This window comes from Crinia signifera, chromosome 9 (assembly GCF_055691185.1).
Source record: "Crinia signifera chromosome 9, ASM5569118v1, whole genome shotgun sequence".
NCBI lineage: Eukaryota > Metazoa > Chordata > Amphibia > Anura > Myobatrachidae > Crinia > Crinia signifera.
Genome location: NC_139225.1, coordinates 62180279 through 62206318, shown reverse-complemented (window position 1 = coordinate 62206318; position 26040 = coordinate 62180279). Strand labels below are relative to the sequence as shown.

General features: G+C 39.2%; 50 non-coding genes and 5 pseudogenes across 50 annotated transcripts; all 55 read left to right on the top strand.

Annotated features, from left to right (window-relative positions):
* The first annotated feature begins 140 nt into the window (after positions 1 to 140).
* On the top strand, positions 141 to 259 carry LOC146039358 (5S ribosomal RNA). The gene has a single exon (XR_014462870.1). It is a non-coding gene; the product is annotated as a 5S ribosomal RNA (ribosomal RNA).
* Positions 260 to 604: 345 nt separating this feature from the next.
* Positions 605 to 723, top strand: LOC146039581 (5S ribosomal RNA). Its single transcript, XR_014463073.1, has one exon. It is a non-coding gene; the product is annotated as a 5S ribosomal RNA (ribosomal RNA).
* A 345-nt stretch (positions 724 to 1068) lies between these two features.
* Positions 1069 to 1187, top strand: LOC146037497 (5S ribosomal RNA). Its single transcript, XR_014461168.1, has one exon. It is a non-coding gene; the product is annotated as a 5S ribosomal RNA (ribosomal RNA).
* Positions 1188 to 1532: 345 nt separating this feature from the next.
* Positions 1533 to 1651, top strand: LOC146039725 (5S ribosomal RNA; annotated as a pseudogene).
* A 345-nt stretch (positions 1652 to 1996) lies between these two features.
* On the top strand, positions 1997 to 2115 carry LOC146037496 (5S ribosomal RNA). The gene has a single exon (XR_014461167.1). It is a non-coding gene; the product is annotated as a 5S ribosomal RNA (ribosomal RNA).
* A 345-nt stretch (positions 2116 to 2460) lies between these two features.
* LOC146039625 (5S ribosomal RNA) lies at positions 2461 to 2579 on the top strand. Its single transcript, XR_014463113.1, has one exon. It is a non-coding gene; the product is annotated as a 5S ribosomal RNA (ribosomal RNA).
* Positions 2580 to 2924: 345 nt separating this feature from the next.
* Positions 2925 to 3043, top strand: LOC146038820 (5S ribosomal RNA). Its single transcript, XR_014462380.1, has one exon. It is a non-coding gene; the product is annotated as a 5S ribosomal RNA (ribosomal RNA).
* A 345-nt stretch (positions 3044 to 3388) lies between these two features.
* Positions 3389 to 3507, top strand: LOC146039550 (5S ribosomal RNA). The gene has a single exon (XR_014463045.1). It is a non-coding gene; the product is annotated as a 5S ribosomal RNA (ribosomal RNA).
* A 345-nt stretch (positions 3508 to 3852) lies between these two features.
* LOC146038409 (5S ribosomal RNA) lies at positions 3853 to 3971 on the top strand. Its single transcript, XR_014462002.1, has one exon. It is a non-coding gene; the product is annotated as a 5S ribosomal RNA (ribosomal RNA).
* A 345-nt stretch (positions 3972 to 4316) lies between these two features.
* Positions 4317 to 4435, top strand: LOC146037479 (5S ribosomal RNA). Its single transcript, XR_014461152.1, has one exon. It is a non-coding gene; the product is annotated as a 5S ribosomal RNA (ribosomal RNA).
* Positions 4436 to 4781: 346 nt separating this feature from the next.
* Positions 4782 to 4900, top strand: LOC146039357 (5S ribosomal RNA). The gene has a single exon (XR_014462869.1). It is a non-coding gene; the product is annotated as a 5S ribosomal RNA (ribosomal RNA).
* Positions 4901 to 5245: 345 nt separating this feature from the next.
* On the top strand, positions 5246 to 5364 carry LOC146037495 (5S ribosomal RNA). The gene has a single exon (XR_014461166.1). It is a non-coding gene; the product is annotated as a 5S ribosomal RNA (ribosomal RNA).
* Positions 5365 to 5709: 345 nt separating this feature from the next.
* LOC146039677 (5S ribosomal RNA) lies at positions 5710 to 5828 on the top strand (annotated as a pseudogene).
* A 345-nt stretch (positions 5829 to 6173) lies between these two features.
* Positions 6174 to 6292, top strand: LOC146037494 (5S ribosomal RNA). The gene has a single exon (XR_014461165.1). It is a non-coding gene; the product is annotated as a 5S ribosomal RNA (ribosomal RNA).
* A 345-nt stretch (positions 6293 to 6637) lies between these two features.
* On the top strand, positions 6638 to 6756 carry LOC146039077 (5S ribosomal RNA). The gene has a single exon (XR_014462615.1). It is a non-coding gene; the product is annotated as a 5S ribosomal RNA (ribosomal RNA).
* A 345-nt stretch (positions 6757 to 7101) lies between these two features.
* On the top strand, positions 7102 to 7220 carry LOC146039180 (5S ribosomal RNA). Its single transcript, XR_014462709.1, has one exon. It is a non-coding gene; the product is annotated as a 5S ribosomal RNA (ribosomal RNA).
* A 345-nt stretch (positions 7221 to 7565) lies between these two features.
* LOC146038642 (5S ribosomal RNA) lies at positions 7566 to 7684 on the top strand. Its single transcript, XR_014462217.1, has one exon. It is a non-coding gene; the product is annotated as a 5S ribosomal RNA (ribosomal RNA).
* A 345-nt stretch (positions 7685 to 8029) lies between these two features.
* On the top strand, positions 8030 to 8148 carry LOC146038980 (5S ribosomal RNA). The gene has a single exon (XR_014462526.1). It is a non-coding gene; the product is annotated as a 5S ribosomal RNA (ribosomal RNA).
* Positions 8149 to 8493: 345 nt separating this feature from the next.
* Positions 8494 to 8612, top strand: LOC146039355 (5S ribosomal RNA). The gene has a single exon (XR_014462867.1). It is a non-coding gene; the product is annotated as a 5S ribosomal RNA (ribosomal RNA).
* Positions 8613 to 8957: 345 nt separating this feature from the next.
* LOC146039579 (5S ribosomal RNA) lies at positions 8958 to 9076 on the top strand. Its single transcript, XR_014463072.1, has one exon. It is a non-coding gene; the product is annotated as a 5S ribosomal RNA (ribosomal RNA).
* A 345-nt stretch (positions 9077 to 9421) lies between these two features.
* LOC146037492 (5S ribosomal RNA) lies at positions 9422 to 9540 on the top strand. The gene has a single exon (XR_014461164.1). It is a non-coding gene; the product is annotated as a 5S ribosomal RNA (ribosomal RNA).
* A 345-nt stretch (positions 9541 to 9885) lies between these two features.
* LOC146039722 (5S ribosomal RNA) lies at positions 9886 to 10004 on the top strand (annotated as a pseudogene).
* Positions 10005 to 10349: 345 nt separating this feature from the next.
* LOC146037490 (5S ribosomal RNA) lies at positions 10350 to 10468 on the top strand. The gene has a single exon (XR_014461162.1). It is a non-coding gene; the product is annotated as a 5S ribosomal RNA (ribosomal RNA).
* Positions 10469 to 10813: 345 nt separating this feature from the next.
* LOC146039623 (5S ribosomal RNA) lies at positions 10814 to 10932 on the top strand. Its single transcript, XR_014463112.1, has one exon. It is a non-coding gene; the product is annotated as a 5S ribosomal RNA (ribosomal RNA).
* Positions 10933 to 11277: 345 nt separating this feature from the next.
* LOC146038483 (5S ribosomal RNA) lies at positions 11278 to 11396 on the top strand. The gene has a single exon (XR_014462071.1). It is a non-coding gene; the product is annotated as a 5S ribosomal RNA (ribosomal RNA).
* A 345-nt stretch (positions 11397 to 11741) lies between these two features.
* Positions 11742 to 11860, top strand: LOC146039549 (5S ribosomal RNA). The gene has a single exon (XR_014463044.1). It is a non-coding gene; the product is annotated as a 5S ribosomal RNA (ribosomal RNA).
* A 345-nt stretch (positions 11861 to 12205) lies between these two features.
* Positions 12206 to 12324, top strand: LOC146038407 (5S ribosomal RNA). Its single transcript, XR_014462001.1, has one exon. It is a non-coding gene; the product is annotated as a 5S ribosomal RNA (ribosomal RNA).
* Positions 12325 to 12669: 345 nt separating this feature from the next.
* On the top strand, positions 12670 to 12788 carry LOC146037688 (5S ribosomal RNA). Its single transcript, XR_014461342.1, has one exon. It is a non-coding gene; the product is annotated as a 5S ribosomal RNA (ribosomal RNA).
* A 345-nt stretch (positions 12789 to 13133) lies between these two features.
* Positions 13134 to 13252, top strand: LOC146039354 (5S ribosomal RNA). Its single transcript, XR_014462866.1, has one exon. It is a non-coding gene; the product is annotated as a 5S ribosomal RNA (ribosomal RNA).
* Positions 13253 to 13597: 345 nt separating this feature from the next.
* On the top strand, positions 13598 to 13716 carry LOC146037489 (5S ribosomal RNA). Its single transcript, XR_014461161.1, has one exon. It is a non-coding gene; the product is annotated as a 5S ribosomal RNA (ribosomal RNA).
* A 345-nt stretch (positions 13717 to 14061) lies between these two features.
* LOC146039676 (5S ribosomal RNA) lies at positions 14062 to 14180 on the top strand (annotated as a pseudogene).
* A 345-nt stretch (positions 14181 to 14525) lies between these two features.
* LOC146037488 (5S ribosomal RNA) lies at positions 14526 to 14644 on the top strand. Its single transcript, XR_014461160.1, has one exon. It is a non-coding gene; the product is annotated as a 5S ribosomal RNA (ribosomal RNA).
* A 345-nt stretch (positions 14645 to 14989) lies between these two features.
* On the top strand, positions 14990 to 15108 carry LOC146039076 (5S ribosomal RNA). Its single transcript, XR_014462614.1, has one exon. It is a non-coding gene; the product is annotated as a 5S ribosomal RNA (ribosomal RNA).
* Positions 15109 to 15893: 785 nt separating this feature from the next.
* On the top strand, positions 15894 to 16012 carry LOC146037487 (5S ribosomal RNA). The gene has a single exon (XR_014461159.1). It is a non-coding gene; the product is annotated as a 5S ribosomal RNA (ribosomal RNA).
* Positions 16013 to 16358: 346 nt separating this feature from the next.
* LOC146038808 (5S ribosomal RNA) lies at positions 16359 to 16478 on the top strand. Its single transcript, XR_014462368.1, has one exon. It is a non-coding gene; the product is annotated as a 5S ribosomal RNA (ribosomal RNA).
* Positions 16479 to 16823: 345 nt separating this feature from the next.
* On the top strand, positions 16824 to 16942 carry LOC146037486 (5S ribosomal RNA). The gene has a single exon (XR_014461158.1). It is a non-coding gene; the product is annotated as a 5S ribosomal RNA (ribosomal RNA).
* A 345-nt stretch (positions 16943 to 17287) lies between these two features.
* On the top strand, positions 17288 to 17406 carry LOC146038003 (5S ribosomal RNA). Its single transcript, XR_014461631.1, has one exon. It is a non-coding gene; the product is annotated as a 5S ribosomal RNA (ribosomal RNA).
* A 345-nt stretch (positions 17407 to 17751) lies between these two features.
* LOC146039516 (5S ribosomal RNA) lies at positions 17752 to 17870 on the top strand. Its single transcript, XR_014463014.1, has one exon. It is a non-coding gene; the product is annotated as a 5S ribosomal RNA (ribosomal RNA).
* Positions 17871 to 18215: 345 nt separating this feature from the next.
* On the top strand, positions 18216 to 18334 carry LOC146037885 (5S ribosomal RNA). The gene has a single exon (XR_014461523.1). It is a non-coding gene; the product is annotated as a 5S ribosomal RNA (ribosomal RNA).
* A 346-nt stretch (positions 18335 to 18680) lies between these two features.
* On the top strand, positions 18681 to 18799 carry LOC146038641 (5S ribosomal RNA). Its single transcript, XR_014462216.1, has one exon. It is a non-coding gene; the product is annotated as a 5S ribosomal RNA (ribosomal RNA).
* A 345-nt stretch (positions 18800 to 19144) lies between these two features.
* Positions 19145 to 19263, top strand: LOC146039737 (5S ribosomal RNA; annotated as a pseudogene).
* Positions 19264 to 19608: 345 nt separating this feature from the next.
* Positions 19609 to 19727, top strand: LOC146037485 (5S ribosomal RNA). The gene has a single exon (XR_014461157.1). It is a non-coding gene; the product is annotated as a 5S ribosomal RNA (ribosomal RNA).
* A 345-nt stretch (positions 19728 to 20072) lies between these two features.
* On the top strand, positions 20073 to 20191 carry LOC146039479 (5S ribosomal RNA). The gene has a single exon (XR_014462981.1). It is a non-coding gene; the product is annotated as a 5S ribosomal RNA (ribosomal RNA).
* Positions 20192 to 20536: 345 nt separating this feature from the next.
* LOC146037484 (5S ribosomal RNA) lies at positions 20537 to 20655 on the top strand. The gene has a single exon (XR_014461156.1). It is a non-coding gene; the product is annotated as a 5S ribosomal RNA (ribosomal RNA).
* Positions 20656 to 21001: 346 nt separating this feature from the next.
* Positions 21002 to 21120, top strand: LOC146037483 (5S ribosomal RNA). Its single transcript, XR_014461155.1, has one exon. It is a non-coding gene; the product is annotated as a 5S ribosomal RNA (ribosomal RNA).
* Positions 21121 to 21465: 345 nt separating this feature from the next.
* LOC146037481 (5S ribosomal RNA) lies at positions 21466 to 21584 on the top strand. The gene has a single exon (XR_014461154.1). It is a non-coding gene; the product is annotated as a 5S ribosomal RNA (ribosomal RNA).
* Positions 21585 to 21929: 345 nt separating this feature from the next.
* On the top strand, positions 21930 to 22048 carry LOC146038002 (5S ribosomal RNA). The gene has a single exon (XR_014461630.1). It is a non-coding gene; the product is annotated as a 5S ribosomal RNA (ribosomal RNA).
* Positions 22049 to 22393: 345 nt separating this feature from the next.
* LOC146039514 (5S ribosomal RNA) lies at positions 22394 to 22512 on the top strand. The gene has a single exon (XR_014463012.1). It is a non-coding gene; the product is annotated as a 5S ribosomal RNA (ribosomal RNA).
* A 345-nt stretch (positions 22513 to 22857) lies between these two features.
* LOC146037883 (5S ribosomal RNA) lies at positions 22858 to 22976 on the top strand. The gene has a single exon (XR_014461521.1). It is a non-coding gene; the product is annotated as a 5S ribosomal RNA (ribosomal RNA).
* A 345-nt stretch (positions 22977 to 23321) lies between these two features.
* On the top strand, positions 23322 to 23440 carry LOC146038640 (5S ribosomal RNA). The gene has a single exon (XR_014462215.1). It is a non-coding gene; the product is annotated as a 5S ribosomal RNA (ribosomal RNA).
* A 345-nt stretch (positions 23441 to 23785) lies between these two features.
* Positions 23786 to 23904, top strand: LOC146038858 (5S ribosomal RNA). The gene has a single exon (XR_014462414.1). It is a non-coding gene; the product is annotated as a 5S ribosomal RNA (ribosomal RNA).
* A 345-nt stretch (positions 23905 to 24249) lies between these two features.
* LOC146039353 (5S ribosomal RNA) lies at positions 24250 to 24368 on the top strand. The gene has a single exon (XR_014462865.1). It is a non-coding gene; the product is annotated as a 5S ribosomal RNA (ribosomal RNA).
* Positions 24369 to 24713: 345 nt separating this feature from the next.
* On the top strand, positions 24714 to 24832 carry LOC146038308 (5S ribosomal RNA). Its single transcript, XR_014461910.1, has one exon. It is a non-coding gene; the product is annotated as a 5S ribosomal RNA (ribosomal RNA).
* A 346-nt stretch (positions 24833 to 25178) lies between these two features.
* On the top strand, positions 25179 to 25297 carry LOC146038735 (5S ribosomal RNA). The gene has a single exon (XR_014462302.1). It is a non-coding gene; the product is annotated as a 5S ribosomal RNA (ribosomal RNA).
* Positions 25298 to 25642: 345 nt separating this feature from the next.
* On the top strand, positions 25643 to 25761 carry LOC146039352 (5S ribosomal RNA). Its single transcript, XR_014462864.1, has one exon. It is a non-coding gene; the product is annotated as a 5S ribosomal RNA (ribosomal RNA).
* The last annotated feature ends 279 nt before the right edge of the window (positions 25762 to 26040 follow it).

Here is a 26040-nt window from a genome sequence, read left to right as displayed (position 1 = left end):
ACCTGCTAATATCATGTCCTGTAGGTCTTTTTACATCACCAACACATGATTTTTTTCAGTAAGCCAATATAGTTAGGAAACTTTTTTATTAGCTTACCTGGTTATAGAAGTAGAAGAGGGCAAAAAAGTGCCTGCATCTCACATACAGCCATACCACATTGGATACGCCCAATCTCGTCTGATCTTGGAAGCTAAGCAGTGTTGGGACTGGTTAGTACTTGGGTGGGAGACCACATGGGAACACCAGGTGCTGTAGGTTTTTCCCATTACTGGCAAATTGTTTTTATTCTCTAGCTTTTTAAATTGGAAACTTTTTTCTCTTTATTGACAGTACAGACATTTGGAAGAGGTCAAACAGACACAATAGCCATCACCTAAAAACTTACCACACTGTTTAGGCCCAATTCCAACTTTTTTTGGCAGCTAAACAGTGTTGAGCCTCTTTAGTAGTTTAATTTGAGACCACCTGCTAATATCATGTCCTGTAGTTTTTTTTACATTACCAACACATGATTTTTTTCAGTAAGCCAATATAGTTAGGAAACTTTTTTATTAGCTTACCTGGTTATAGAAGTAGAAGAGGGCAAAAAAGTGCCTGTATCTCACCTACAGCCATACCACATTGGATACGCCCAATCTCATCTGATCTTGGAAGCTAGGCAGTGTTGGGCCTGGTTAGTACTTGGGTGGGAGACCACATGGGAACACCAGGTGCTCTAGTTTTTTCCCATTACTGGCAAATTGTTTTTATTCTCTAGCTTTTTAAATTGGAATCTTTTTTCTCTTTATTGACAGTACAGACATTTGGAAGAGGTCAAACAGACACAATAGCCATCACCTAAAAACTTACCACACTGTTTAGGCCCAATTCCAACTGCTTTTGGCAGCTAAACAGTGTTGAGCCTCTTTAGTAGTTTAATTTGAGACCACCTGCTAATATCATGTCCTGTAGGTCTTTTTACATTACCAACACATTATTTTTTTCAGTAAGCCAATATAGTTAGGAAACTTTTTTATTAGCTTACCTGGTTATAGAAGTAGAAGAGGGCAAAAAAGTGCCTGCGTCTCACCTACAGCCATACCACATTGGATACGCCCAATCTCGTCTGATCTTGGAAGCTAAGCAGTGTTGGGCCTGGTTAGTACTTGGGTGGGAGACCACATGGGAACACCAGGTGCTGTAGGTTTTTCCCATTACTGGCAAATTGTTTTTATTCTCTAGCTTTTTAAATTTTAAACTTTTTTCTCTTTATTGACAGTACAGACATTTGGAAGAGGTCAAACAGACACAATAGCCATCACCTAAAAACTTACCACACTGCTAAGGCCCAATTCCAACTGCTTTTGGGAGCTAAACAGTGTTGAGCCTCTTTAGTAGTTTAATTTGAGACCACCTGCTAATATCATGTCCTGTAGGTCTTTTTACATTACCAACACATGATTTTTTTCAGTAAGCCGATATAGTTAGGAAACTTTTTTATTAGCTTACCTGGTTATAGAAGTAGAAGAGGGCAAAAAAGTGCCTGTATCTCACCTACAGCCATACGACATTGGATACGCCCAATCTCATCTGATCTTGGAAGCTAAGCAGTGTTGGGCATGGTTAGTACTTGGGTGGGAGACCACATGGGAACACCAGGTGCTCTAGTTTTTTCCCATTACTGGCAAATTGTTTTTATTCTCTAGCTTTTTAAATTGGAAACTTTTTTCTCTTTATTGACAGTACAGACATTTGGAAGAGGTCAAACAGACACAATAGCCATCACCTAAAAACTTACCACACTGTTTAGGCCCAATTCCAACTGCTTTTGGCAGCTAAACAGTGTTGAGCCTCTTTAGTAGTTTAATTTGAGACCACCTGCTAATATCATGTCCTGTAGGTCTTTTTACATTACCAACACATTATATTTTTCAGTAAGCCAATATAGTTAGGAAACTTTTTTATTAGCTTACCTGGTTATAGAAGTAGAAGAGGGCAAAAAAGTGCCTGCATCTCACCTACAGCCATACCACATTGGATACGCCCAATCTCGTCTGATCTTGGAAGCTAAGCAGTGTTGGGCCTGGTTAGTACTTGGGTGGGAGACCACATGGGAACACCAGGTGCTGTAGGTTTTTCCCATTACTGGCAAATTGTTTTTATTCTCTAGCTTTTTAAATTGGAATCTTTTTTCTCTTTATTGACAGTACAGACATTTGGAAGAGGTCAAACAGACACAATAGCCATCACCTAAAAACTTACCACACTGTTTAGGCCCAATTCCAACTGCTTTTGGCAGCTAAACAGTGTTGAGCCTCTTTAGTAGTTTAATTTGAGACCACCTGCTAATATCATGTCCTGTAGGTCTTTTTACATTACCAACACATTATTTTTTTCAGTAAGCCAATATAGTTAGGAAACTTTTTTATTAGCTTACCTGGTTATAGAAGTAGAAGAGGGCAAAAAAGTGCCTGCATCTCACCTACAGCCATACCACATTGGATACGCCCAATCTCATCTGACCTTGGAAGCTAGGCAGTGTTGGGCCTGGTTAGTACTTGGGTGGGAGACCACATGGGAACACCAGGTGCTCTAGTTTTTTCCCATTACTGGCAAATTGTTTTTATTCTCTAGCTTTTTAAATTGGAAACTTTTTTCTCTTTATTGACAGTACAGACATTTGGAAGAGGTCAAACAGACACAATAGCCATCACCTAAAAACTTACCACACTGTTTAGGCCCAATTCCAACTGCTTTTGGCAGCTAAACAGTGTTGAGCCTCTTTAGTAGTTTAATTTGAGACCACCTGCTAATATCATGTCCTGTAGGTCTTTTTACATTACCAACACATTATTTTTTTCAGTAAGCCAATATAGTTAGGAAACTTTTTTATTAGCTTACCTGGTTATAGAAGTAGAAGAGGGCAAAAAAGTGCCTGCATCTCGCCTACAGCCATACCAAATTGGATACGCCCAATCTCGTCTGATCTTGGAAGCTAAGCAGTGTTGGGCCTGGTTAGTACTTGGGTGGGAGACCACATGGGAACACCAGGTGCTGTAGGTTTTTCCCATTACTGGCAAATTGTTTTTATTCTCTAGCTTTTTAAATTGGAAACTTTTTTCTCTTTATTGACAGTACAGACATTTGGAAGAGGTCAAACAGACACAATAGCCATCACCTAAAAACTTACCACACTGTTTAGGCCCAATTCCAACTGCTTTTGGCAGCTAAACAGTGTTGAGCCTCTTTAGTAGTTTAATTTGAGACCACCTGCTAATATCATGTCCTGTAGGTCTTTTTACATCACCAACACATGATTTTTTTCAGTAAGCCAATATAGTTAGGAAACTTTTTTATTAGCTTACCTGGTTATAGAAGTAGAAGAGGGCAAAAAAGTGCCTGCATCTCACATACAGCCATTCCACATTGGATACGCCCAATCTCGTCTGATCTTGGAAGCTAAGCAGTGTTGGGACTGGTTAGTACTTGGGTGGGAGACCACATGGGAACACCAGGTGCTGTAGGTTTTTCCCATTACTGGCAAATTGTTTTTATTCTCTAGCTTTTTAAATTGGAAACTTTTTTCTCTTTATTGACAGTACAGACATTTGGAAGAGGTCAAACAGACACAATAGCCATCACCTAAAAACTTACCACACTGTTTAGGCCCAATTCCAACTTTTTTTGGCAGCTAAACAGTGTTGAGCCTCTTTAGTAGTTTAATTTGAGACCACCTGCTAATATCATGTCCTTTAGGTCTTTTTACATTACCAACACATTATTTTTTTCAGTAAGCCAATATAGTTAGGAAACTTTTTTATTAGCTTACCTGGTTATAGAAGTAGAAGAGGGCAAAAAAGTGCCTGCATCTCACCTACAGCCATACCACATTGGATACGCCCAATCTTGTCTGATCTTGGAAGCTAAGCAGTGTTGGGCCTGGTTAGTACTTGGGTGGGAGACCACATGGGAACACCAGGTGCTGTAGGTTTTTCCCATTACTGGCAAATTGTTTTTATTCTCTAGCTTTTTAAATTTTAAACTTTTTTCTCTTTATTGACAGTACAGACATTTGGAACAGGTCAAACAGACACAATAGCCATCACCTAAAAACTTACCACACTGTTTAGGCCCAATTCCAACTGCTTTTGGCAGCTAAACAGTGTTGAGCCTCTTTAGTAGTTTAATTTGAGACCACCTGCTAATATCATGTCCTGTAGGTCTTTTTACATTACCAACACATTATTTTTTTCAGTAAGCCAATATAGTTAGGAAACTTTTTTATTAGCTTACCTGGTTATAGAAGTAGAAGAGGGCAAAAAAGTGCCTGTATCTCACCTACAGCCATACCACGTTGGATACACCCAATCTCGTCTGATCTTGGAAGCTAAGCAGTGTTGGGCCTGGTTAGTACTTGGGTGGGAGACCACATGGGAACACCAGGTGCTGTAGGTTTTTTCCCATTAATGGCAAATTGTTTTTATTCTCTTGCTATTTAAATTGGAAACTTTTTATTTTTATTGCCAATACAGACATTTGGGACAGGTCAAACAGACACAATAGCCATCACCTAAAAACTTACCACACTGTTTAGGCCCAATTCCAACTGCTTTTGGGAGCTAAACAGTGTTGAGCCTCTTTAGTAGTTTAATTTGAGACCACCTGCTAATATCATGTCCTGTAGGTCTTTTTACATCACCAACACATGATTTTTTTTCAGTAAGCCAATATAGTTAGGAAACTTTTTTATTAGCTTACCTGGTTATAGAAGTAGAAGAGGGCAAAAAAGTGCCTGCATCTCACATACAGCCATACCACATTGGATACGCCCAATCTCGTCTGATCTTGGAAGCTAAGCAGTGTTGGGACTGGTTAGTACTTGGGTGGGAGACCACATGGGAACACCAGGTGCTGTAGGTTTTTCCCATTACTGGCAAATTGTTTTTATTCTCTAGCTTTTTAAATTGGAAACTTTTTTCTCTTTATTGACAGTACAGACATTTGGAAGAGGTCAAACAGACACAATAGCCATCACCTAAAAACTTACCACACTGTTTAGGCCCAATTCCAACTGCTTTTGGCAGCTAAACAGTGTTGAGCCTCTTTAGTAGTTTAATTTGAGACCACCTGCTAATATCATGTCCTGTAGGTCTTTTTACATTACCAACACATTATTTTTTTCAGTAAGCCAATATAGTTAGGAAACTTTTTTATTAGCTTACCTGGTTATAGAAGTAGAAGAGGGCAAAAAAGTGCCTGCATCTCACCTACAGCCATACCACATTGGATACGCCCAATCTCGTCTGATCTTGGAAGCTAAGCAGTGTTGGGCCTGGTTAGTACTTGGGTGGGAGACCACATGGGAACACCAGGTGCTGTAGGTTTTTCCCATTAATGGCTAATTGTTTTTATTCTCTAGCTTTTTAAATTTTAAACTTTTTTCTCTTTATTGACAGTACAGACATTTGGAAGAGGTCAAACAGACACAATAGCCATCACCTAAAAACTTGCCACACTGCTAAGGCCCAATTCCAACTGCTTTTAGGAGCTAAACAGTGTTGAGCCTCTTTAGTAGTTTAATTTGAGACCACCTGCTAATATCATGTCCTGAAGGTCTTTTTACATTACCAACACATGATTTTTTTCAGTAAGCCGATATAGTTAGGAAACTTTTTTATTAGCTTACCTGGTTATAGAAGTAGAAGAGGGCAAAAAAGTGCCTGTATCTCACCTACAGCCATACCACATTGGATACGCCCAATCTCATCTGATCTTGGAAGCTAGGCAGTGTTGGGCCTGTTTAGTACTTGGGTGGGAGACCACATGGGAACACCAGGTGCTCTAGTTTTTTCCCATTACTGGCAAATTGTTTTTATTCTCTAGCTTTTTAAATTGGAAACTTTTTTCTCTTTATTGACAGTACAGACATTTGGAAGAGGTCAAACAGACACAATAGCCATCACCTAAAAACTTACCACACTGTTTAGGCCCAATTCCAACTGCTTTTGGCAGCTAAACAGTGTTGAGCCTCTTTAGTAGTTTAATTTGAGACCACCTGCTAATATCATGTCCTGTAGGTCTTTTTACATTACCAACACATTATTTTTTTCAGTAAGCCAATATAGTTAGGAAACTTTTTTATTAGCTTACCTGGTTATAGAAGTAGAAGAGGGCAAAAAAGTGCCTGCATCTCACCTACAGCCATACCACATTGGATACGCCCAATCTCGTCTGATCTTGGAAGCTAAGCAGTGTTGGGCCTGGTTAGTACTTGGGTGGGAGACCACATGGGAACACCAGGTGCTGTAGGTTTTTCCCATTAATGGCTAATTGTTTTTATTCTCTAGCTTTTTAAATTTTAAACTTTTTTCTCTTTATTGACAGTACAGACATTTGGAAGAGGTCAAACAGACACAATAGCCATCACCTAAAAACTTACCACACTGCTAAGTCCCAATTCCAACTGCTTTTGGGAGCTAAACAGTGTTGAGCCTCTTTAGTAGTTTAATTTGAGACCACCTGCTAATATCATGTCCTGTAGGTCTTTTTACATTACCAACACATGATTTTTTTCAGTAAGCCGATATAGTTAGGAAACTTTTTTATTAGCTTACCTGGTTATAGAAGTAGAAGAGGGCAAAAAAGTGCCTGTATCTCACCTACAGCCATACCACATTGGATACGCCCAATCTCATCTGATCTTGGAAGCTAAGCAGTGTTGGGCCTGGTTAGTACTTGGGTGGGAGACCACATGGGAACACCAGGTGCTCTAGTTTTTTCCCATTACTGGCAAATTGTTTTTATTCTCTAGCTTTTTAAATTGGAAACTTTTTTCTCTTTATTGACAGTACAGACATTTGGAAGAGGTCAAACAGACACAATAGCCATCACCTAAAAACTTACCACACTGTTTAGGCCCAATTCCAACTGCTTTTGGCAGCTAAACAGTGTTGAGCCTCTTTAGTAGTTTAATTTGAGACCACCTGCTAATATCATGTCCTGTAGGTCTTTTTACATTACCAACACATTATTTTTTTCAGTAAGCCAATATAGTTAGGAAACTTTTTTATTAGCTTACCTGGTTATAGAAGTAGAAGAGGGCAAAAAAGTGCCTGCATCTCACCTACAGCCATACCACATTGGATACGCCTAATCTTGTCTGATCTTGGCAGCTAAGCAGTGTTGGGCCTGGTTAGTACTTGGGTGGGAGACCACATGGGAACACCAGGTGCTGTAGGTTTTTCCCATTACTGGCAAATTGTTTTTATTCTCTAGCTTTTTAAATTTTAAACTTTTTTCTCTTTATTGACAGTACAGACATTTGGAAGAGGTCAAACAGACACAATAGCCATCACCTAAAAACTTACCACGCTGCTAAGGCCCAATTCCAACTGCTTTTGGGAGCTAAACAGTGTTGAGCCTCTTTAGTAGTTTAATTTGAGACCACCTGCTAATATCATGTCCTGTAGGTCTTTTTACATTACCAACACATGATTTTTTTCAGTAAGCCGATATAGTTAGGAAACTTTTTTATTAGCTTACCTGGTTATAGAAGTAGAAGAGGGCAAAAAAGTGCCTGTATCTCACCTACAGCCATACCACATTGGATACGCCCAATCTCGTCTGATCTTGGAAGCTAGGCAGTGTTGGGCCTGGTTAGTACTTGGGTGGGAGACCACATGGGAACACCAGGTGCTGTAGGTTTTTCCCATTACTGGCAAATTGTTTTTATTCTCTAGCTTTTTAAATTGGAAACTTTTTTCTCTTTATTGACAGTACAGACATTTGGAAGAGGTCAAACAGACACAATAGCCATCACCTAAAAACTTACCACACTGTTTAGGCCCAATTCCAACTGCTTTTGGCAGCTAAACAGTGTTGAGCCTCTTTAGTAGTTTAATTTGAGACCACCTGCTAATATCATGTCCTGTAGGTCTTTTTACATTACCAACACATTATTTTTTTCAGTAAGCCAATATAGTTAGGAAACTTTTTTATTAGCTTACCTGGTTATAGAAGTAGAAGAGGGCAAAAAAGTGCCTGTATCTCACCTACAGCCATACCACATTGGATACACCCAATCTCGTCTGATCTTGGAAGCTAAGCAGTGTTGGGCCTGGTTAGTACTTGGGTGGGAGACCACATGGGAACACCAGGTGCTGTAGGTTTTTTCCCATTAATGGCAAATTGTTTTTATTCTCTTGCTATTTAAATTGGAAACTTTTTATTTTTATTGCCAATACAGACATTTGGGACAGGTCAAACAGACACAATAGCCATCACCTAAAAACTTACCACACTGTTTAGGCCCAATTCCAACTGCTTTTGGGAGCTAAACAGTGTTGAGCCTCTTTAGTAGTTTAATTTGAGACCACCTGCTAATATCATGTCCTGTAGGTCTTTTTACATCACCAACACATGATTTTTTTCAGTAAGCCAATATAGTTAGGAAACTTTTTTATTAGCTTACCTGGTTATAGAAGTAGAAGAGGGCAAAAAAGTGCCTGCATCTCACATACAGCCATACCACATTGGATACGCCCAATCTCGTCTGATCTTGGAAGCTAAGCAGTGTTGGGACTGGTTAGTACTTGGGTGGGAGACCACATGGGAACACCAGGTGCTGTAGGTTTTTCCCATTACTGGCAAATTGTTTTTATTCTCTAGCTTTTTAAATTGGAAACTTTTTTCTCTTTATTGACAGTACAGACATTTGGAAGAGGTCAAACAGACACAATAGCCATCACCTAAAAACTTACCACACTGTTTAGGCCCAATTCCAACTTTTTTTGGCAGCTAAACAGTGTTGAGCCTCTTTAGTAGTTTAATTTGAGACCACCTGCTAATATCATGTCCTGTAGTTTTTTTTACATTACCAACACATGATTTTTTTCAGTAAGCCAATATAGTTAGGAAACTTTTTTATTAGCTTACCTGGTTATAGAAGTAGAAGAGGGCAAAAAAGTGCCTGTATCTCACCTACAGCCATACCACATTGGATACGCCCAATCTCATCTGATCTTGGAAGCTAGGCAGTGTTGGGCCTGGTTAGTACTTGGGTGGGAGACCACATGGGAACACCAGGTGCTCTAGTTTTTTCCCATTACTGGCAAATTGTTTTTATTCTCTAGCTTTTTAAATTGGAATCTTTTTTCTCTTTATTGACAGTACAGACATTTGGAAGAGGTCAAACAGACACAATAGCCATCACCTAAAAACTTACCACACTGTTTAGGCCCAATTCCAACTGCTTTTGGCAGCTAAACAGTGTTGAGCCTCTTTAGTAGTTTAATTTGAGACCACCTGCTAATATCATGTCCTGTAGGTCTTTTTACATTACCAACACATTATTTTTTTCAGTAAGCCAATATAGTTAGGAAACTTTTTTATTAGCTTACCTGGTTATAGAAGTAGAAGAGGGCAAAAAAGTGCCTGCGTCTCACCTACAGCCATACCACATTGGATACGCCCAATCTCGTCTGATCTTGGAAGCTAAGCAGTGTTGGGCCTGGTTAGTACTTGGGTGGGAGACCACATGGGAACACCAGGTGCTGTAGGTTTTTCCCATTACTGGCAAATTGTTTTTATTCTCTAGCTTTTTAAATTTTAAACTTTTTTCTCTTTATTGACAGTACAGACATTTGGAAGAGGTCAAACAGACACAATAGCCATCACCTAAAAACTTACCACACTGCTAAGGCCCAATTCCAACTGCTTTTGGGAGCTAAACAGTGTTGAGCCTCTTTAGTAGTTTAATTTGAGACCACCTGCTAATATCATGTCCTGTAGGTCTTTTTACATTACCAACACATGATTTTTTTCAGTAAGCCGATATAGTTAGGAAACTTTTTTATTAGCTTACCTGGTTATAGAAGTAGAAGAGGGCAAAAAAGTGCCTGTATCTCACCTACAGCCATACGACATTGGATACGCCCAATCTCATCTGATCTTGGAAGCTAAGCAGTGTTGGGCATGGTTAGTACTTGGGTGGGAGACCACATGGGAACACCAGGTGCTCTAGTTTTTTCCCATTACTGGCAAATTGTTTTTATTCTCTAGCTTTTTAAATTGGAAACTTTTTTCTCTTTATTGACAGTACAGACATTTGGAAGAGGTCAAACAGACACAATAGCCATCACCTAAAAACTTACCACACTGTTTAGGCCCAATTCCAACTGCTTTTGGCAGCTAAACAGTGTTGAGCCTCTTTAGTAGTTTAATTTGAGACCACCTGCTAATATCATGTCCTGTAGGTCTTTTTACATTACCAACACATTATATTTTTCAGTAAGCCAATATAGTTAGGAAACTTTTTTATTAGCTTACCTGGTTATAGAAGTAGAAGAGGGCAAAAAAGTGCCTGCATCTCACCTACAGCCATACCACATTGGATACGCCCAATCTCGTCTGATCTTGGAAGCTAAGCAGTGTTGGGCCTGGTTAGTACTTGGGTGGGAGACCACATGGGAACACCAGGTGCTGTAGGTTTTTCCCATTACTGGCAAATTGTTTTTATTCTCTAGCTTTTTAAATTGGAATCTTTTTTCTCTTTATTGACAGTACAGACATTTGGAAGAGGTCAAACAGACACAATAGCCATCACCTAAAAACTTACCACACTGTTTAGGCCCAATTCCAACTGCTTTTGGCAGCTAAACAGTGTTGAGCCTCTTTAGTAGTTTAATTTGAGACCACCTGCTAATATCATGTCCTGTAGGTCTTTTTACATTACCAACACATTATTTTTTTCAGTAAGCCAATATAGTTAGGAAACTTTTTTATTAGCTTACCTGGTTATAGAAGTAGAAGAGGGCAAAAAAGTGCCTGCATCTCACCTACAGCCATACCACATTGGATACGCCCAATCTCATCTGACCTTGGAAGCTAGGCAGTGTTGGGCCTGGTTAGTACTTGGGTGGGAGACCACATGGGAACACCAGGTGCTCTAGTTTTTTCCCATTACTGGCAAATTGTTTTTATTCTCTAGCTTTTTAAATTGGAAACTTTTTTCTCTTTATTGACAGTACAGACATTTGGAAGAGGTCAAACAGACACAATAGCCATCACCTAAAAACTTACCACACTGTTTAGGCCCAATTCCAACTGCTTTTGGCAGCTAAACAGTGTTGAGCCTCTTTAGTAGTTTAATTTGAGACCACCTGCTAATATCATGTCCTGTAGGTCTTTTTACATTACCAACACATTATTTTTTTCAGTAAGCCAATATAGTTAGGAAACTTTTTTATTAGCTTACCTGGTTATAGAAGTAGAAGAGGGCAAAAAAGTGCCTGCATCTCACCTACAGCCATACCAAATTGGATACGCCCAATCTCGTCTGATCTTGGAAGCTAAGCAGTGTTGGGCCTGGTTAGTACTTGGGTGGGAGACCACATGGGAACACCAGGTGCTGTAGGTTTTTCCCATTACTGGCAAATTGTTTTTATTCTCTAGCTTTTTAAATTGGAAACTTTTTTCTCTTTATTGACAGTACAGACATTTGGAAGAGGTCAAACAGACACAATAGCCATCACCTAAAAACTTACCACACTGTTTAGGCCCAATTCCAACTGCTTTTGGCAGCTAAACAGTGTTGAGCCTCTTTAGTAGTTTAATTTGAGACCACCTGCTAATATCATGTCCTGTAGGTCTTTTTACATCACCAACACATGATTTTTTTCAGTAAGCCAATATAGTTAGGAAACTTTTTTATTAGCTTACCTGGTTATAGAAGTAGAAGAGGGCAAAAAAGTGCCTGCATCTCACATACAGCCATTCCACATTGGATACGCCCAATCTCGTCTGATCTTGGAAGCTAAGCAGTGTTGGGACTGGTTAGTACTTGGGTGGGAGACCACATGGGAACACCAGGTGCTGTAGGTTTTTCCCATTACTGGCAAATTGTTTTTATTCTCTAGCTTTTTAAATTGGAAACTTTTTTCTCTTTATTGACAGTACAGACATTTGGAAGAGGTCAAACAGACACAATAGCCATCACCTAAAAACTTACCACACTGTTTAGGCCCAATTCCAACTTTTTTTGGCAGCTAAACAGTGTTGAGCCTCTTTAGTAGTTTAATTTGAGACCACCTGCTAATATCATGTCCTGTAGGTCTTTTTACATTACCAACACATTATTTTTTTCAGTAAGCCAATATAGTTAGGAAACTTTTTTATTAGCTTACCTGGTTATAGAAGTAGAAGAGGGCAAAAAAGTGCCTGCATCTCACCTACAGCCATACCACATTGGATACGCCCAATCTTGTCTGATCTTGGAAGCTAAGCAGTGTTGGGCCTGGTTAGTACTTGGGTGGGAGACCACATGGGAACACCAGGTGCTGTAGGTTTTTCCCATTACTGGCAAATTGTTTTTATTCTCTAGCTTTTTAAATTTTAAACTTTTTTCTCTTTATTGACAGTACAGACATTTGGAACAGGTCAAACAGACACAATAGCCATCACCTAAAAACTTACCACACTGTTTAGGCCCAATTCCAACTGCTTTTGGCAGCTAAACAGTGTTGAGCCTCTTTAGTAGTTTAATTTGAGACCACCTGCTAATATCATGTCCTGTAGGTCTTTTTACATTACCAACACATTATTTTTTTCAGTAAGCCAATATAGTTAGGAAACTTTTTTATTAGCTTACCTGGTTATAGAAGTAGAAGAGGGCAAAAAAGTGCCTGTATCTCACCTACAGCTATACCACATTGGATACACCCAATCTCGTCTGATCTTGGAAGCTAAGCAGTGTTGGGCCTGGTTAGTACTTGGGTGGGAGACCACATGGGAACACCAGGTGCTGTAGGTTTTTTCCCATTAATGGCAAATTGTTTTTATTCTCTTGCTATTTAAATTGGAAACTTTTTATTTTTATTGCCAATACAGACATTTGGGACAGGTCAAACAGACACAATAGCCATCACCTAAAAACTTACCACACTGTTTAGGCCCAATTCCAACTGCTTTTGGGAGCTAAACAGTGTTGAGCCTCTTTAGTAGTTTAATTTGAGACCACCTGCTAATATCATGTCCTGTAGGTCTTTTTACATCACCAACACATGATTTTTTTCAGTAAGCCAATATAGTTAGGAAACTTTTTTATTAGCTTACCTGGTTATAGAAGTAGAAGAGGGCAAAAAAGTGCCTGCATCTCACATACAGCCATACCACATTGGATACGCCCAATCTCGTCTGATCTTGGAAGCTAAGCAGTGTTGGGACTGGTTAGTACTTGGGTGGGAGACCACATGGGAACACCAGGTGCTGTAGGTTTTTCCCATTACTGGCAAATTGTTTTTATTCTCTAGCTTTTTAAATTGGAAACTTTTTTCTCTTTATTGACAGTACAGACATTTGGAAGAGGTCAAACAGACACAATAGCCATCACCTAAAAACTTACCACACTGTTTAGGCCCAATTCCAACTGCTTTTGGCAGCTAAACAGTGTTGAGCCTCTTTAGTAGTTTAATTTGAGACCACCTGCTAATATCATGTCCTGTAGGGCTTTTTACATTACCAACACATTATTTTTTTCAGTAAGCCAATATAGTTAGGAAACTTTTTTATTAGCTTACCTGGTTATAGAAGTAGAAGAGGCCAAAAAAGTGCCTGTATTTCACCTACAGCCATACCACATTGGATACGCCCAATCTCGTCTGATCTTGGAAGCTAAGCAGTGTTGGGCCTGGTTAGTACTTGGGTGGGAGACCACATGGGAACACCAGGTGCTGTAGGTTTTTCCCATTAATGGCTAATTGTTTTTATTCTCTAGCTTTTTAAATTTTAAACTTTTTTCTCTTTATTGACAGTACAGACATTTGGAAGAGGTCAAACAGACACAATAGCCATCACCTAAAAACTTACCACACTGCTAAGGCCCAATTCCAACTGCTTTTAGGAGCTAAACAGTGTTGAGCCTCTTTAGTAGTTTAATTTGAGACCACCTGCTAATATCATGTCCTGTAGGTCTTTTTACATTACCAACACATGATTTTTTTCAGTAAGCCGATATAGTTAGGAAACTTTTTTATTAGCTTACCTGGTTATAGAAGTAGAAGAGGGCAAAAAAGTGCCTGTATCTCACCTACAGCCATACCACATTGGATACGCCCAATCTCATCTGATCTTGGAAGCTAGGCAGTGTTGGGCCTGTTTAGTACTTGGGTGGGAGACCACATGGGAACACCAGGTGCTCTAGTTTTTTCCCATTACTGGCAAATTGTTTTTATTCTCTAGCTTTTTAAATTGGAAACTTTTTTCTCTTTATTGACAGTACAGACATTTGGAAGAGGTCAAACAGACACAATAGCCATCACCTAAAAACTTACCACACTGTTTAGGCCCAATTCCAACTGCTTTTGGCAGCTAAACAGTGTTGAGCCTCTTTAGTAGTTTAATTTGAGACCACCTGCTAATATCATGTCCTGTAGGTCTTTTTACATTACCAACACATTATTTTTTTCAGTAAGCCAATATAGTTAGGAAACTTTTTTATTAGCTTACCTGGTTATAGAAGTAGAAGAGGGCAAAAAAGTGCCTGCATCTCACCTACAGCCATACCACATTGGATACGCCCAATCTCGTCTGATCTTGGAAGCTAAGCAGTGTTGGGCCTGGTTAGTACTTGGGTGGGAGACCACATGGGAACACCAGGTGCTGTAGGTTTTTCCCATTAATGGCTAATTGTTTTTATTCTCTAGCTTTTTAAATTTTAAACTTTTTTCTCTTTATTGACAGTACAGACATTTGGAAGAGGTCAAACAGACACAATAGCCATCACCTAAAAACTTACCACACTGCTAAGTCCCAATTCCAACTGCTTTTGGGAGCTAAACAGTGTTGAGCCTCTTTAGTAGTTTAATTTGAGACCACCTGCTAATATCATGTCCTGTAGGTCTTTTTACATTACCAACACATGATTTTTTTCAGTAAGCCGATATAGTTAGGAAACTTTTTTATTAGCTTACCTGGTTATAGAAGTAGAAGAGGGCAAAAAAGTGCCTGTATCTCACCTACAGCCATACCACATTGGATACGCCCAATCTCATCTGATCTTGGAAGCTAAGCAGTGTTGGGCCTGGTTAGTACTTGGGTGGGAGACCACATGGGAACACCAGGTGCTCTAGTTTTTTCCCATTACTGGCAAATTGTTTTTATTCTCTAGCTTTTTAAATTGGAAACTTTTTTCTCTTTATTGACAGTACAGACATTTGGAAGAGGTCAAACAGACACAATAGCCATCACCTAAAAACTTACCACACTGTTTAGGCCCAATTCCAACTGCTTTTGGCAGCTAAACAGTGTTGAGCCTCTTTAGTAGTTTAATTTGAGACCACCTGCTAATATCATGTCCTGTAGGTCTTTTTACATTACCAACACATTATATTTTTCAGTAAGCCAATACAGGTTGAGTATCCCGTATCCAAAATGCTCGGGACCAGGAGAATTTTGGATAACGGATTATTCCGTATTTCGGAATATTTTAATATTTCAATGATGTATTTTGAAGTATCTTGCATTTATGCTGTATAAACACATAATATACACACAAATATATTTTATTACCACATAAAATACACACAAATATATTTTAATTGTTCAAAAAACAAGGTTTCAAAACGTGAAACAAAATTTGTGTACTATCTCAGCACTGAATTTGAATGCCAAGCAATCATTGTCTTGCACATATATAGTGCCAGTTACATATCATGTCCCCAGTGATGCTGTTACAAATGTCCCCAGTGAGTTTTTAGCAAAAAAAAAAAAAATTTCACTTTCTGGAAAGTCCGTATTTCGGAATAATTTGGATAACGGATATTCGGATACGGGATACTCGACCTGTATAGTTAGGAAACTTTTTTATTAGCTTACCTGGTTATAGAAGTAGAAGAGGGCAAAAAAGTGCCTGCATCTCACCTACAGCCATACCACATTGGATACGCCCAATCTCGTCTGATCTTGGAAGCTAAGCAGTGTTGGGCCTGGTTAGTACTTGGGTGGGAGACCACATGGGAACACCAGGTGCTGTAGGTTTTTCCCATTACTGGCAAATTGTTTTTATTCTTTAGCTTTTTAAATTGGAAACTTTTTTCTCTTTATTGACAGTACAGACATTTGGAAGAGGTCAAACAGACACAATAGCCATCACCTAAAAACTTACCACACTGTTTAGGCCCAATTCCAACTGCTTTTGGCAGCTAAACAGTGTTGAGCCTCTTTAGTAGTTTAATTTGAGACCACCTGCTAATATCATGTCCAGTAGGTCTTTTTACATTACCAACACATGATTTTTTTTCAGTAAGGCAATACAGTTAGGAAACTTTATTATTAGCTTTCCTGGTTATAGAAGTAGAAGAGGGCAAAAAAGTGCCGGTATCTCACCTACAGCCATACCACATTGGATACGCCCAATCTCGTCTGATCTTGGAAGCTAAGCAGTGTTGGGCCTGGTTTAGTACTTGGGTGGGAGACCACATGGGAACACCAGGTGCTGTAGGTTTTTTCCCATTAATGGCAAATTGTTTTTATTCTCTTGCTATTTAAATTGGAAACTTTTTATTTTTATTGCCAATACAGACTTTTGGGACAGGTCAAACAGACACAATAGCCATCACCTAAAAACTTACCACACTGTTTAGGCCCAATTCCAACTGCTTTTGGGAGCTAAACAGTGTTGAGCCTCTTTAGTAGTTTAATTTGAGACCACCTGCTAATATCATGTCCTGTAGGGCTTTTTACATTACCAACACATGATTTTTTTCAGTAAGCCAATATAGTTAGGAAACTTTTTTATTAGCTTACCTGGTTATAGAAGTAGAAGAGGCCAAAAAAGTGCCTGTATTTCACCTACAGCCATACCACATTGGATACGCCCAATCTCGTCTGATCTTGGAAGCTAAGCAGTGTTGGGCCTGGTTAGTACTTGGGTGGGAGACCACATGGGAACACCAGGTGCTGTAGGTTTTTCCCATTACTGGCAAATTGTTTTTATTCTCTAGCTTTTTAAATTGGAAACTTTTTTCTCTTTATTGACAGTACAGACATTTGGAAGAGGTCAAACAGACACAATAGCCATCACCTAAAAACTTACCACACTGTTTAGGCCCAATTCCAACTGCTTTTGGCAGCTAAACAGTGTTGAGCCTCTTTAGTAGTTTAATTTGAGACCACCTGCTAATATCATGTCCTGTAGGTCTTTTTACATTACCAACACATTATTTTTTTCAGTAAGCCAATATAGTTAGGAAACTTTTTTATTAGCTTACCTGGTTATAGAAGTAGAAGAGGGCAAAAAAGTGCCGGTATCTCACCTACAGCCATACCAAATTGGATACACCCAATCTCGTCTGATCTTGGAAGCTAAGCAGTGTTGGGCCTGGTTAGTACTTGGGTGGGAGACCACATGGGAACACCAGGTGCTGTAGGTTTTTTCCCATTAATGGCAAATTGTTTTTATTCTCTTGCTATTTAAATTGGAAACTTTTTATTTTTATTGCCAATACAGACTTTTGGGACAGGTCAAACAGACACAATAGCCATCACCTAAAAACTTACCACACTGTTTAGGCCCAATTCCAACTGCTTTTGGGAGCTAAACAGTGTTGAGCCTCTTTAGTAGTTTAATTTGAGACCACCTGCTAATATCATGTCCTGTAGGTCTTTTTACATCACCAACACATGATTTTTTTCAGTAAGCCAATATAGTTAGGAAACTTTTTTATTAGCTTACCTGGTTATAGAAGTAGAAGAGGGCAAAAAAGTGCCTGCATCTCACATACAGCCATACCACATTGGATATGCCCAATCTCGTCTGATCTTGGAAGCTAAGCAGTGTTGGGACTGGTTAGTACTTGGGTGGGAGACCACATGGGAACACCAGGTGCTGTAGGTTTTTCCCATTACTGGCAAATTGTTTTTATTCTCTAGCTTTTTAAATTGGAAACTTTTTTCTCTTTATTGACAGTACAGACATTTGGAAGAGGTCAAACAGACACAATAGCCATCACCTAAAAACTTACCACACTGTTTAGGCCCAATTCCAACTTTTTTTGGCAGCTAAACAGTGTTGAGCCTCTTTAGTAGTTTAATTTGAGACCACCTGCTAATATCATGTCCTGTAGGTCTTTTTACATTACCAACACATTATTTTTTTCAGTAAGCCAATATAGTTAGGAAACTTTTTTATTAGCTTACCTGGTTATAGAAGTAGAAGAGGGCAAAAAAGTGCCTGCATCTCACCTACAGCCATACCACATTGGATACGCCCAATCCTGTCTGATCTTGGAAGCTAAGCAGTGTTGGGCCTGGTTAGTACTTGGGTGGGAGACCACATGGGAACACCAGGTGCTGTAGGTTTTTCCCATTACTGGCAAATTGTTTTTATTCTCTAGCTTTTTAAATTTTAAACTTTTTTTCTCTTTATTGACAGTACAGACATTTGGAAGAGGTCAAACAGACACAATAGCCATCACCTAAAAACTTACCACACTGCTAAGGCCCAATTCCAACTGCTTTTGGGAGCTAAACAGTGTTAAGCCTCTTTAGTAGTTTAATTTGAGACCACCTGCTAATATCATGTCCTGTAGGTCTTTTTACATTACCAACACATGATTTTTTTCAGTAAGCCGATATAGTTAGGAAACTTTTTTATTAGCTTACCTGGTTATAGAAGTAGAAGAGGGCAAAAAAGTGCCTGTATCTCACCTACAGCCATACCACATTGGATACGCCCAATCTCGTCTGATCTTGGAAGCTAGGCAGTGTTGGGCCTGGTTAGTACTTGGGTGGGAGACCACATGGGAACACCAGGTGCTGTAGGTTTTTCCCATTACTGGCAAATTGTTTTTATTCTCTAGCTTTTTAAATTGGAAACTTTTTTCTCTTTATTGACAGTACAGACATTTGGAAGAGGTCAAACAGACACAATAGCCATCACCTAAAAACTTACCACACTGCTAAGGCCCAATTCCAACTGCTTTTAGGAGCTAAACAGTGTTGAGCCTCTTTAGTAGTTTAATTTGAGACCACCTGCTAATATCATGTCCTGTAGGTCTTTTTACATTACCAACACATGATTTTTTTCAGTAAGCCGATATAGTTAGGAAACTTTTTTATTAGCTTACCTGGTTATAGAAGTAGAAGAGGGCAAAAAAGTGCCTGTATCTCACCTACAGCCATACCACATTGGATACGCCCAATTTCATCTGATCTTGGAAGCTAGGCAGTGTTGGGCCTGTTTAGTACTTGGGTGGGAGACCACATGGGAACACCAGGTGCTCTAGTTTTTTCCCATTACTGGCAAATTGTTTTTATTCTCTAGCTTTTTAAATTGGAAACTTTTTTCTCTTTATTGACAGTACAGACATTTGGAAGAGGTCAAACAGACACAATAGCCATCACCTAAAAACTTACCACACTGTTTAGGCCCAATTCCAACTGCTTTTGGCAGCTAAACAGTGTTGAGCCTCTTTAGTAGTTTAATTTGAGACCACCTGCTAATATCATGTCCTGTAGGTCTTTTTACATTACCAACACATTATTTTTTTCAGTAAGCCAATATAGTTAGGAAACTTTTTTATTAGCTTACCTGGTTATAGAAGTAGAAGAGGGCAAAAAAGTGCCTGCATCTCACCTACAGCCATACCACATTGGATACGCCCAATCTCGTCTGATCTTGGAAGCTAAGCAGTGTTGGGCCTGGTTAGTACTTGGGTGGGAGACCACATGGGAACACCAGGTGCTGTAGGTTTTTCCCATTAATGGCTAATTGTTTTTATTCTCTAGCTTTTTAAATTTTAAACTTTTTTCTCTTTATTGACAGTACAGACATTTGGAAGAGGTCAAACAGACACAATAGCCATCACCTAAAAACTTACCACACTGCTAAGGCCCAATTCCAACTGCTTTTGGGAGCTAAACAGTGTTGAGCCTCTTTAGTAGTTTAATTTGGGACCACCTGCTAATATCATGTCCTGTAGGTCTTTTTACATTACCAACACATGATTTTTTTCAGTAAGCCGATATAGTTAGGAAACTTTTTTATTAGCTTACCTGGTTATAGAAGTAGAAGAGGGCAAAAAAGTGCCTGTATCTCACCTACAGCCATACCACATTGGATACGCCCAACCTCATCTGATCTTGGAAGCTAAGCAGTGTTGGGCCTGGTTAGTACTTGGGTGGGAGACCACATGGGAACACCAGGTGCTCTAGTTTTTTCCCATTACTGGCAAATTGTTTTTATTCTCTAGCTTTTTAAATTGGAAACTTTTTTCTCTTTATTGACAGTACAGACATTTGGAAGAGGTCAAACAGACACAATAGCCATCACCTAAAAACTTACCACACTGTTTAGGCCCAATTCCAACTGCTTTTGGCAGCTAAACAGTGTTGAGCCTCTTTAGTAGTTTAATTTGAGACCACCTGCTAATATCATGTCCTGTAGGTCTTTTTACATTACCAACACATTATATTTTTCAGTAAGCCAATATAGTTAGGAAACTTTTTTATTAGCTTACCTGGTTATAGAAGTAGAAGAGGGCAAAAAAGTGCCTGCATCTCACCTACAGCCATACCACATTGGATACGCCCAATCTCGTCTGATCTTGGAAGCTAAGCAGTGTTGGGCCTGGTTAGTACTTGGGTGGGAGACCACATGGGAACACCAGGTGCTGTAGGTTTTTCCCATTACTGGCAAATTGTTTTTATTCTTTAGCTTTTTAAATTGGAAACTTTTTTCTCTTTATTGACAGTACAGACATTTGGAAGAGGTCAAACAGACACAATAGCCATCACCTAAAAACTTACCACACTGTTTAGGCCCAATTCCAACTGCTTTTGGCAGCTAAACAGTGTTGAGCCTCTTTAGTAGTTTAATTTGAGACCACCTGCTAATATCATGTCCAGTAGGTCTTTTTACATTACCAACACATGATTTTTTTTCAGTAAGGCAATACAGTTAGGAAACTTTATTATTAGCTTTCCTGGTTATAGAAGTAGAAGAGGGCAAAAAAGTGCCGGTATCTCACCTACAGCCATACCACATTGGATACGCCCAATCTCGTCTGATCTTGGAAGCTAAGCAGTGTTGGGCCTGGTTAGTACTTGGGTGGGAGACCACATGGGAACACCAGGTGCTGTAGGTTTTTTCCCATTAATGGCAAATTGTTTTTATTCTCTTGCTATTTAAATTGGAAACTTTTTATTTTTATTGCCAATACAGACTTTTGGGACAGGTCAAACAGACACAATAGCCATCACCTAAAAACTTACCACACTGTTTAGGCCCAATTCCAACTGCTTTTGGGAGCTAAACAGTGTTGAGCCTCTTTAGTAGTTTAATTTGAGACCACCTGCTAATATCATGTCCTGTAGGGCTTTTTACATTACCAACACATGATTTTTTTCAGTAAGCCAATATAGTTAGGAAACTTTTTTATTAGCTTACCTGGTTATAGAAGTAGAAGAGGCCAAAAAAGTGCCTGTATTTCACCTACAGCCATACCACATTGGATACGCCCAATCTCGTCTGATCTTGGAAGCTAAGCAGTGTTGGGCCTGGTTAGTACTTGGGTGGGAGACCACATGGGAACACCAGGTGCTGTAGGTTTTTCCCATTACTGGCAAATTGTTTTTATTCTCTAGCTTTTTAAATTGGAAACTTTTTTCTCTTTATTGACAGTACAGACATTTGGAAGAGGTCAAACAGACACAATAGCCATCACCTAAAAACTTACCACACTGTTTAGGCCCAATTCCAACTGCTTTTGGCAGCTAAACAGTGTTGAGCCTCTTTAGTAGTTTAATTTGAGACCACCTGCTAATATCATGTCCTGTAGGTCTTTTTACATTACCAACACATTATTTTTTTCAGTAAGCCAATATAGTTAGGAAACTTTTTTATTAGCTTACCTGGTTATAGAAGTAGAAGAGGGCAAAAAAGTGCCGGTATCTCACCTACAGCCATACCAAATTGGATACACCCAATCTCGTCTGATCTTGGAAGCTAAGCAGTGTTGGGCCTGGTTAGTACTTGGGTGGGAGACCACATGGGAACACCAGGTGCTGTAGGTTTTTTCCCATTAATGGCAAATTGTTTTTATTCTCTTGCTATTTAAATTGGAAACTTTTTATTTTTATTGCCAATACAGACTTTTGGGACAGGTCAAACAGACACAATAGCCATCACCTAAAAACTTACCACACTGTTTAGGCCCAATTCCAACTGCTTTTGGGAGCTAAACAGTGTTGAGCCTCTTTAGTAGTTTAATTTGAGACCACCTGCTAATATCATGTCCTGTAGGTCTTTTTACATCACCAACACATGATTTTTTTCAGTAAGCCAATATAGTTAGGAAACTTTTTTATTAGCTTACCTGGTTATAGAAGTAGAAGAGGGCAAAAAAGTGCCTGCATCTCACATACAGCCATACCACATTGGATATGCCCAATCTCGTCTGATCTTGGAAGCTAAGCAGTGTTGGGACTGGTTAGTACTTGGGTGGGAGACCACATGGGAACACCAGGTGCTGTAGGTTTTTCCCATTACTGGCAAATTGTTTTTATTCTCTAGCTTTTTAAATTGGAAACTTTTTTCTCTTTATTGACAGTACAGACATTTGGAAGAGGTCAAACAGACACAATAGCCATCACCTAAAAACTTACCACACTGTTTAGGCCCAATTCCAACTTTTTTTGGCAGCTAAACAGTGTTGAGCCTCTTTAGTAGTTTAATTTGAGACCACCTGCTAATATCATGTCCTGTAGGTCTTTTTACATTACCAACACATTATTTTTTTCAGTAAGCCAATATAGTTAGGAAACTTTTTTATTAGCTTACCTGGTTATAGAAGTAGAAGAGGGCAAAAAAGTGCCTGCATCTCACCTACAGCCATACCACATTGGATACGCCCAATCCTGTCTGATCTTGGAAGCTAAGCAGTGTTGGGCCTGGTTAGTACTTGGGTGGGAGACCACATGGGAACACCAGGTGCTGTAGGTTTTTCCCATTACTGGCAAATTGTTTTTATTCTCTAGCTTTTTAAATTTTAAACTTTTTTCTCTTTATTGACAGTACAGACATTTGGAAGAGGTCAAACAGACACAATAGCCATCACCTAAAAACTTACCACACTGCTAAGGCCCAATTCCAACTGCTTTTGGGAGCTAAACAGTGTTAAGCTTTTTTAGTAGTTTAATTTGAGACCACCTGCTAATATCATGTCCTGTAGGTCTTTTTACATTACCAACACATGATTTTTTTCAGTAAGCCGATATAGTTAGGAAACTTTTTTATTAGCTTACCTGGTTATAGAAGTAGAAGAGGGCAAAAAAGTGCCTGTATCTCACCTACAGCCATACCACATTGGATACGCCCAATCTCGTCTGATCTTGGAAGCTAGGCAGTGTTGGGCCTGGTTAGTACTTGGGTGGGAGACCACATGGGAACACCAGGTGCTGTAGGTTTTTCCCATTACTGGCAAATTGTTTTTATTCTCTAGCTTTTTAAATTGGAAACTTTTTTCTCTTTATTGACAGTACAGACATTTGGAAGAGGTCAAACAGACACAATAGCCATCACCTAAAAACTTACCACACTGTTTAGGCCCAATTCCAACTGCTTTTGGCAGCTAAACAGTGTTGAGCCTCTTTAGTAGTTTAATTTGACACCACCTGCTAATATCATGTCCTGTAGGTCTTTTTACATTACCAACACATTATTTTTTTCAGTAAGCCAATATAGTTAGGAAACTTTTTTATTAGCTTACCTGGTTATAGAAGTAGAAGAGGGCAAAAAAGTGCCTGTATCTCACCTACAGCCATACCACATTGGATACACCCAATCTCGTCTGATCTTGGAAGCTAAGCAGTGTTGGGCCTGGTTAGTACTTGGGTGGGAGACCACATGGGAACACCAGGTGCTGTAGGTTTTTTCCCATTAATGGCAAATTGTTTTTATTCTCTTGCTATTTAAATTGGAAACTTTTTATTTTTATTGCCAATACAGACATTTGGGACAGGTCAAACAGACACAATAGCCATCACCTAAAAACTTACCACACTGTTTAGGCCCAATTCCAACTGCTTTTGGGAGCTAAACAGTGTTGAGCCTCTTTAGTAGTTTAATTTGAGACCACCTGCTAATATCATGTCCTGTAGGTCTTTTTACATCACCAACACATGATTTTTTTCAGTAAGCCAATATAGTTAGGAAACTTTTTTATTAGCTTACCTGGTTATAGAAGTAGAAGAGGGCAAAAAAGTGCCTGCATCTCACATACAGCCATACCACATTGGATACGCCCAATCTCGTCTGATCTTGGAAGCTAAGCAGTGTTGGGACTGGTTAGTACTTGGGTGGGAGACCACATGGGAACACCAGGTGCTGTAGGTTTTTCCCATTACTGGCAAATTGTTTTTATTCTCTAGCTTTTTAAATTGGAAACTTTTTTCTCTTTATTGACAGTACAGACATTTGGAAGAGGTCAAACAGACACAATAGCCATCACCTAAAAACTTACCACACTGTTTAGGCCCAATTCCAACTTTTTTTGGCAGCTAAACAGTGTTGAGCCTCTTTAGTAGTTTAATTTGAGACCACCTGCTAATATCATGTCCTGTAGGTCTTTTTACATTACCAACACATGATTTTTTTCAGTAAGCCAATATAGTTAGGAAACTTTTTTATTAGCTTACCTGGTTATAGAAGTAGAAGAGGGCAAAAAAGTGCCTGTATCTCACCTACAGCCATACCACATTGGATACGCCCAATCTCATCTGATCTTGGAAGCTAGGCAGTGTTGGGCCTGGTTAGTACTTGGGTGGGAGACCACATGGGAACACCAGGTGCTGTAGGTTTTTTCCCATTAATGGCAAATTGTTTTTATTCTCTTGCTTTTTAAATTGGAAACTTTTTTCTCTTTATTGACAGTACAGACATTTGGAAGAGGTCAAACAGACACAATAGCCATCACCTAAAAACTTACCACACTGTTTAGGCCCAATTCCAACTGCTTTTGGCAGCTAAACAGTGTTGAGCCTCTTTAGTAGTTTAATTTGAGACCACCTGCTAATATCATGTCCTGTAGGTCTTTTTACATTACCAACACATTATTTTTTTCAGTAAGCCAATATAGTTAGGAAACTTTTTTATTAGCTTACCTGGTTATAGAAGTAGAAGAGGGCAAAAAAGTGCCTGTATCTCACCTACAGCCATACCACATTGGATACACCCAATCTCGTCTGATCTTGGAAGCTAAGCAGTGTTGGGCCTGGTTAGTACTTGGGTGGGAGACCACATGGGAACACCAGGTGCTGTAGGTTTTTTCCCATTAATGGCAAATTGTTTTTATTCTCTTGCTATTTAAATTGGAAACTTTTTATTTTTATTGCCAATACAGACATTTGGGACAGGTCAAACAGACACAATAGCCATCACCTAAAAACTTACCACACTGTTTAGGCCCAATTCCAACTGCTTTTGGGAGCTAAACAGTGTTGAGCCTCTTTAGTAGTTTAATTTGAGACCACCTGCTAATATCATGTCCTGTAGGTCTTTTTACATCACCAACACATGATTTTTTTCAGTAAGCCAATATAGTTAGGAAACTTTTTTATTAGCTTACCTGGTTATAGAAGTAGAAGAGGGCAAAAAAGTGCCTGCATCTCACATACAGCCATACCACATTGGATACGCCCAATCTCGTCTGATCTTGGAAGCTAAGCAGTGTTGGGACTGGTTAGTACTTGGGTGGGAGACCACATGGGAACACCAGGTGCTGTAGGTTTTTCCCATTACTGGCAAATTGTTTTTATTCTCTAGCTTTTTAAATTGGAAACTTTTTTCTCTTTATTGACAGTACAGACATTTGGAAGAGGTCAAACAGACACAATAGCCATCACCTAAAAACTTACCACACTGTTTAGGCCCAATTCCAACTTTTTTTGGCAGCTAAACAGTGTTGAGCCTCTTTAGTAGTTTAATTTGAGACCACCTGCTAATATCATGTCCTGTAGGTCTTTTTACATTACCAACACATGATTTTTTTCAGTAAGCCAATATAGTT